Source organism: Pteropus alecto, unplaced genomic scaffold, assembly GCF_000325575.1.
Source record: "Pteropus alecto unplaced genomic scaffold, ASM32557v1 scaffold280, whole genome shotgun sequence".
In the NCBI taxonomy this organism is placed as follows: domain Eukaryota; kingdom Metazoa; phylum Chordata; class Mammalia; order Chiroptera; family Pteropodidae; genus Pteropus; species Pteropus alecto.
In genome coordinates, this window is record NW_006430057.1 from 1,362,015 (window position 1) to 1,369,115 (window position 7,101).

Genomic DNA, 7,101 nt, shown 5'->3' on the forward strand with positions numbered 1-7,101 from the left:
TGTGATCCCTTCTTTATATAAATCCTAAATGCCTTTTTAATTGTGTTGTAGATATTTAATCACACTCGCTACCCTCAGTTTCAGTCCCTGTCAGTTTTAGCAACAGTTTTGGTAGTGTTTGCTCAGATTCCCCTGGGGCCCCGTGGTGTTTGGTCTCAGAGGGTATGTGGGGGAGCCCTCTGGGTTGGCAATTGAGGGCTGTTGCTCAGCCTTGGTTTTGCAACCGTGGCCGGTAAAACTTAACTCTTGTTTCTCTGCCATCCTGCTCCTCTGTTTTCTGTGCTGATGACTGGGACTTGCCTCCGGCTGGGTGGTACTCAGAAGTTTTCCAGACAGGGTTGCTCAGGGAACTCGCTGCACCTTTTCTCTCCCCCTCCTCCTACAGGTAGCTCCGGTGGCTGCAAGAGACAGTTTCTTTTTTTCTCCCAGTCCACTGCCCTGACACCTGGGGTTTTGATCTGTGGTAGCTCTTCTGCGCAGATCCCATGCTCAGACATGCTGATGTGCAATTTGGGTGTTTTTTGTTGAGTTTTAGTTGTTCAGCTTATTGTTGTTTCAAGGGGAGAGATCTGGAGATGTCTCTCACTCCGCCATGTTTCTCCAAATAGCCTAGAATCTTTTAAATAAACCTTTGTCCTTTTGTAATATGTTCTTATAAATCCTAACAGTGACTTCTGTTCTATGAAGTGATTATAGGGCATTTATTACTGAACTGTGAAATACTCTGAGATTTTGTAAAGAGAGGTGGATCATGTAAAAATTCTAATGAAACATACAGAGATCCATTTATTCATCCATTATTTCAATGATATTTCTTAAGCATCTACCACATACTAGGCACTGTTCTAGATGCTGGGGATTCAATGATGAGCCAAACCTGACACCATCTGGACACTCAAGGGGCTCTTATCCAGTGCAAAAGATAGGTCATATTGAAATAAGCCACAGATGCATGAGTAATTATAATCAGAATAACACAAACAGGCCTTCATATCACTTCAGTTCTGTTCTGGTGTGTGGACAAGAGTATCTGTAGTATTGTATTATTATTCTCATCCCTACCTTCTCCCTACAACAAAATCATACCTCTGAATCCTTTGCCATGCAACTTTGCAGCATATTCCATCCATTAGAGTAGGTGGAATATATTCATGAGCCCAAATGACAGTGTTTCAGTTATGAACAGAGACTTTTAGAGGCATCTTGTATTTTTGCTTCCTTCTTGTACCCCTGCCATACACTAAAATTTGAGCATGCTACAGGTGGCTGATCCTCTCTGGTATGGAGCCTGAATTGAGGAGCAAATCTCCACCCAAGCCTAAGAAGCCAGGCTAGTTGAGCCTTGTAGACCCATAGCCAGCCCACAGAACCACAAGCAAGAAATAAATATTTGTTGTAAGTATCTACGATTTAGGGGGTTGTTACTGCAGCACAAACTAACTGTTCATCAGTTTATGAACATATACTGAGTACCTACTATATGCCAGGCACTGGGCTAGGGGTTGCGATAAAGTGGTTAGCAACACCAGACATTTTTCTCATGAAAATCACAGACTACTGCTTACTTTTGTTTGGCTAGCATATATATTTTTTCTCATTCTTTCTTTTTATTTCCTCTTTAAAGTGAGGCTAGCATGATATACTAAGAACATGCTTGAGATTTCAGTGTTGTTTGGTCTGGTCCTGAGTTTCCACTTCCTGCCATCACCCCACCCTATCATTTTTCAGCCTCTCCGAGGCTCGTAGAATGGAGATATTACCATCACACTTTCATTTCCAATGGAATGGATAATCTGTTTCCCTTGGGAAAAGAAGGGTTTCCTTGCCAGTGTCCAGGAGTTGAAAAAGTTGGGAAATTATCCATATTTAAAAACCTGTCTTGTTATGAAATATTTCCTGTAACTTAGTGCCTTTAAGGTGTTTCATAGATGCCTTGTAGCCTGGTTGTCTTCCATCTGATCACAAGCATGCAAGGTAGAGGCCTGTGCACCTTTGTTCTCTGAGGAGGAGAGATTCGTCACTTCTAAAGCTTCGAAAGACAAAGCTTTGTGAGAACTGACAGAGACTCTGCTCAAGAGTTACAAACTTATTTCACTTAGCATGATAATCTCAAGATCCATCCATGTTGTCGCAAATGGCAGTATTTCATTTCATCTTATGGCTGAGTAATATTCCATTGTATATATGTACCACAGCTTCTTTATCCAATCATCTATTGTAGGACACTTCAGTTGCTTCCACTTCCTGGCCACCATGTATAATGCTGTTATGAACATCGGGGTGCATATTTTATGAATAAATGTTTTCAAATTTTTAGGTAGATACCCAGAAGATGGATTATTAAGCAAAATTAGTCAGGCAGAAAAAGTCGAGAACCATATGATTTCACTTATATGTGAGTTATAAAACTGAAAGCAACAAACGAACAAGACAAACAAACAAAAACTTATAGACACAGATAACAGTGTAGTGGTTATGAGAGAGAAAGGGTAGGGGGACTTAGATAAGGGTAAAGAGTATCAAATATACGGTGATGGAAGGAAATCTGACTTTGGGTGGTGAATACACAATGCAATATACATAGACATATTGAATTATACACTTGAAACCTATATAATTTTATTAACCAATATCACCCCAGTAAATTTAATTTTCAAAAGTTACAAACTTGTCCAAAAGTCACAGCAAAGGATACCAAAGTGTTATTTACATATCATCTTATTTAATTCTCCCAACACTCCTGAGGTGTTAGTCTTCATTATAAACATTAGCGAATACCTACTGGGTGCCAGACATTATTCAAGATGCCTGAGAATCTATCACTAAATAAACTAGGCAAAGGCCTCTGTCCCTGTGGGCAGTAGGGGAGAACAGAAAAGAAACTGTCACAATATTAAATAAATTAGTTAAATAATTTTTTATAATATCATGATTGCTTTGTAAAAAGAAAAAATAAAGTATGACTAAGTACTGTTATCTTTTTTGGAAATAGTGCATTAGTATCAGGCCTGAGTTCAAATTTCAACCCTGACACTTAATAACTAGATGATTTTGGTTAAATTACTGAACACTGAGCCTCAGTTTCCTCATCTATACAATCAGGTTTTGAAGTATTGTTTCAAGAACTGAGATAATGCAGGTAAAATGCTTACTACAATGCCTGACTCATGTAAGTGCTCAATGATTGGTAACTGTCTCTGCTGCGAAGTCATACATATTGCCTGTGGTCAGAGAGATCTAAGGGGCATGGTCAGGATTTGCAACCACATCTTTTAAGCTTTTAAATTTAGAAATAATTTCAAAATTACAGAAAAGTTGCAATAAGAATGGTATAAAAACTACCTATTATTACCCTTATAGCTCATTTGTACATGCTCTTTCTCTCAGCATATTCATATTTTTTCTGAACCATTTGAGAATGTTACATAATTTATGACTCATTATTTCTAAACACCTTGGTGTATATTTCATAAGAATAGGGATATTCTTTTACATGACCAGAGTACAGTTATCAACTTCAGTAAATTTAATACACAATTTCATGTAATCCACCATGTGTCTAATTTTGTCAATTGACTCAATGATATCCTTTCTTGCATTATACCCCCTCCCGTATAAGATCCAGACTAGGATCAGGTATGTATTTAATTATCATGACTCTGTAATTTCTGAAAACATTTCCATAGACTTTGTCTCTTTTTTTCAGACTTTGTCTTTTATTAAATTAACATTTTTAAATAATACGATTCTCACCCCCTCTTTTTTATTTTTTTCAACAGAACGTTTCTTATTTGAGGTTTGTTTAATATTTCCTCATGATTAAATTCAGGTGATGCATTCTCAGATGAAATATTAATGTTATTAATATTAATAACAAAAATAAGTGATGCTGGGTCCTTCTCAGGGTCTCACATCTAGAGACATATGTTGTCCATAACCTCACTAGTTATGTTAGTTCTGATCACTTGGCCAAGGTGTTGTCCAATTTCTTCACTGTACAGTTATTTTTTTACTATGCAATTAACAAGCAGTACATTAAGATCATGCAAATATCCTACTCATTCAAAAGTTTATGATGATTTTTTCTGACTTTTAACTTAATGGTTGGAAAATGATGATTTCCAACTCAAGCACTTCCTTCACCTTCGCCAGTTGTACTCTACTGTAAATAAGACCCCTCCCTTCTCCATTTTGTTTGTTTATTTATTTATTTGTTTATTATTGGTATGGACTCATGGCTATTTTTTCAATGTTTCATAATTCATTATTGTACTTTGCTTCTCAATTTGTCACAGATTTCATCTAAGGCCCTTTCAGGATGGTTCCTGTCCTTATGACATAATCCCATCATTTATTTTGAGCTCTTCCTTAATTTCTGGCATAACAATACATTGTAGACTCATCTTGTGCCTACCTGTGAAATCAGCCATTTCTCCAGAGAGCTCTTTTGACTTCAGCTTGCGGCTCTTTCTATCATACCACAACTGGGTCAGCCCCACAAACACCAAGGGTATGTTTATGGGATTTTTATAGAAAGATGCATCTCTGGGGTATAAGATAATTTCTGGGGAGTAATGGGAAACAAAGTTGATCAGAAAGTTGTCCACAGACCTGGATATTTTTGTGGTAATTAAATGGAAATCAATGCATTTTCAGATCAAATTCTTGATTGCAAATTCCAGTAAAAAGAATGGGAAAGGGATGGCCTTGAAGATTGATTTAGTAAAGACTGAATTTCTTAGCTAGGGATAAACAATCTGGACAAGGCAAATATATACTTGATTTTCTTATATTGAATAAAAATATAATTATGTAAAACACTCATAAATTGCTTTGTGTAATAAAGGAGCACAATAGCAAAGACAAATGAAACTAACAGAAATCCCAATTTCATTTTAGTCCGTGTAACATCAATTTCTTCCATCACTTTAATTTTTTTGGACAATACTGGCTGCAAAGGATACAACTGTACAAGGAACTTTTTTTTTTTTTTTGGTTGACCTCACAGATTATAAGGACCCTGTCAGCTTACAATCCCTTATTCTTTTTTATTTTTTATGCCTACAGCACCTGGTCTTCCTAGGTGGTCTCCCATCCAAGTACTAACCAGGCCCGACCCTGCTTAGCTTCCGAGATCAGAGGGGATCGGGCTTGTTCAGGGTGGCATGGCCGTAGACCAAGGAACTTTTCTGAGACTCGTCTCCTTTCTCTGGCTACCCTCTAGTGGAGGTAAACTGAAAATACACAGTGGCCTAAAAACAGATTGCTAAAGGGAAAATAAAAACTAGGTGAACTAGGTGGCAAAATCACCAGTTAGAGCTGGAAGGACATGAAACACCCTTGTGTCAAACCCTTTATTTTGCATATAGGGAAACTGAGGCGCAGGGAGTGGGGAAACTATTTAACCAAAGTCCGAAATCTAACAGCAGAGCCAGAACTCATGCTGCTCCCTGATATGCTCTATCATTTTAAAGAAATTCTTGAAAACTTTTCTATTAAAAAAAGAGTTAGCCAATTTGCATGCAGAAGAATTGATTTAAATGCTTTTTCTCTAATTCCTATTTTTCACTTTTTCCGCAGTTTTATTGAAATATAAGAGACAATTAGTTGCTCATATTTACATCGTACAACTCAATAATTTTTTCCAATTATAGTTGGAATACAATATATTAGTTTCACTCATATGGCATAGTAATTAGAGATCTATGTAACTCAAAAAGTGATCACTCCACTAAATATAGTACCCCTCTTATCCCTTACAGATTTATTACATTTTAACGATTTTCCTTATGCTACACTTTATATCTCCATGACAATTTTGTATCTATTTGTAACTTCTTAATCCCTTTGCCCTTTTTTGCCATCAACCCAACCCCCCCCATCTAGTAGCCCTCAAAATATTCTGTGTCTATGAATTTGTTTCCATTTTTGTTGTTGTTGTTGTTTATTTTGTTCTATAGATTCCACATATACGTGAAAACATGCAATATTTGTCTTTCTCTATCCAACCCATTTCATTCAGCACAACACCCACTAGGTCCTTCAAGGCAGTATCTTTTTCCATTCCCTTCCTTTTATTCTGTGTGTGTCTTTTAATCTGAAGTGAGTCACTTGTAGGCAGCATATGTAGGGGTATTGTTTTCTTATACACTCAGTTTCCCTATCTTTTGGTTGGAGTACTTAATTCTTTTCCATTTCAGGTACTTATTGATAAATATGTCGTTATTACCATTTTTATTACTGTTTTTGATACATGATGTTACATCTTAAAGAAGTCCTTCCAACATTTCCTGTAATACTGGTTTGGTGCTGGTAAATTCCTTTAGCTTATTTTTCTTTGGGCAGCCCTTTATCTGTCCTTCAACTCTAAATGATAGCTTTGCTGGATAAAGAATGAAGATCCTGGGTTTTCTTCACATCAAATATTTCGTGCCAAGTCCTTCTGTCTGTATAGTTTCTTTTAAGAAATTAGCTGCCAGTCTTATGAGTGCTCCCCTGTAGGCAACTAATTGCTTTTCTCTTGGTGCCATTTGTATGTCTTCTTGGGAGAAGTGTCTGTTCAGGTCCTCTATTTTTTTAATTGGATCATTTGATTTTTTGTTGTTATTGAGTTGTATGAATTCTTTGTATATTTTGGATATTAGGCCGTTATCAGAGGTGTTGCTTGCAAATATATTTTCCCATTCAAATGGTTGTCTCTTTACCTTATTAACGATTCTTTTGTTGTTGAGCAGAAGCTTTTTAGTTTGATGTAGTCCCATTCATTTATTTCAGCTTTCACTTCCCTTGCTTTTGAGGTCAAATTCATAAAATCCTCTATAAGTCCAAGGTCTTTCAGTTTAGTTCCTATGTTTTCTTCTATGCATTTTATTGTTTCAGGTCTTATATTCAGGTCCTTCACCCATTTTGAGTTAATTTTGGTGTGTGGAGATGACAACAACCTAGTTTCATTCTTTTGCAGGTGGCTTTCCAGTTTTCCCAGCACCACTTATTGAAGAGGCTTTCCTTTCTCCACTGTCTGTTTTTGGCTTTTTTGTCAAAAATTATTTGCCCATATAAATATGGGTTTACTTCTGGACTCTCGATTCTGTTCCACTGGTC

General features: G+C 36.7%; 1 protein-coding gene and 1 non-coding gene across 2 annotated transcripts in view; both read right to left on the reverse strand.

The window, feature by feature from the left end:
• The window catches only part of WDR44 (WD repeat domain 44), a 128,419-nt gene that overhangs the window by 17,248 nt on the left and 104,070 nt on the right, over positions 1 to 7,101 (reverse strand). The gene's annotated exons all lie outside the window — the stretch shown is intronic.
• Positions 5,059 to 5,177, reverse strand: LOC112479189. Its single transcript, XR_003046093.1, has one exon. It is a non-coding gene; the product is annotated as a 5S ribosomal RNA (ribosomal RNA).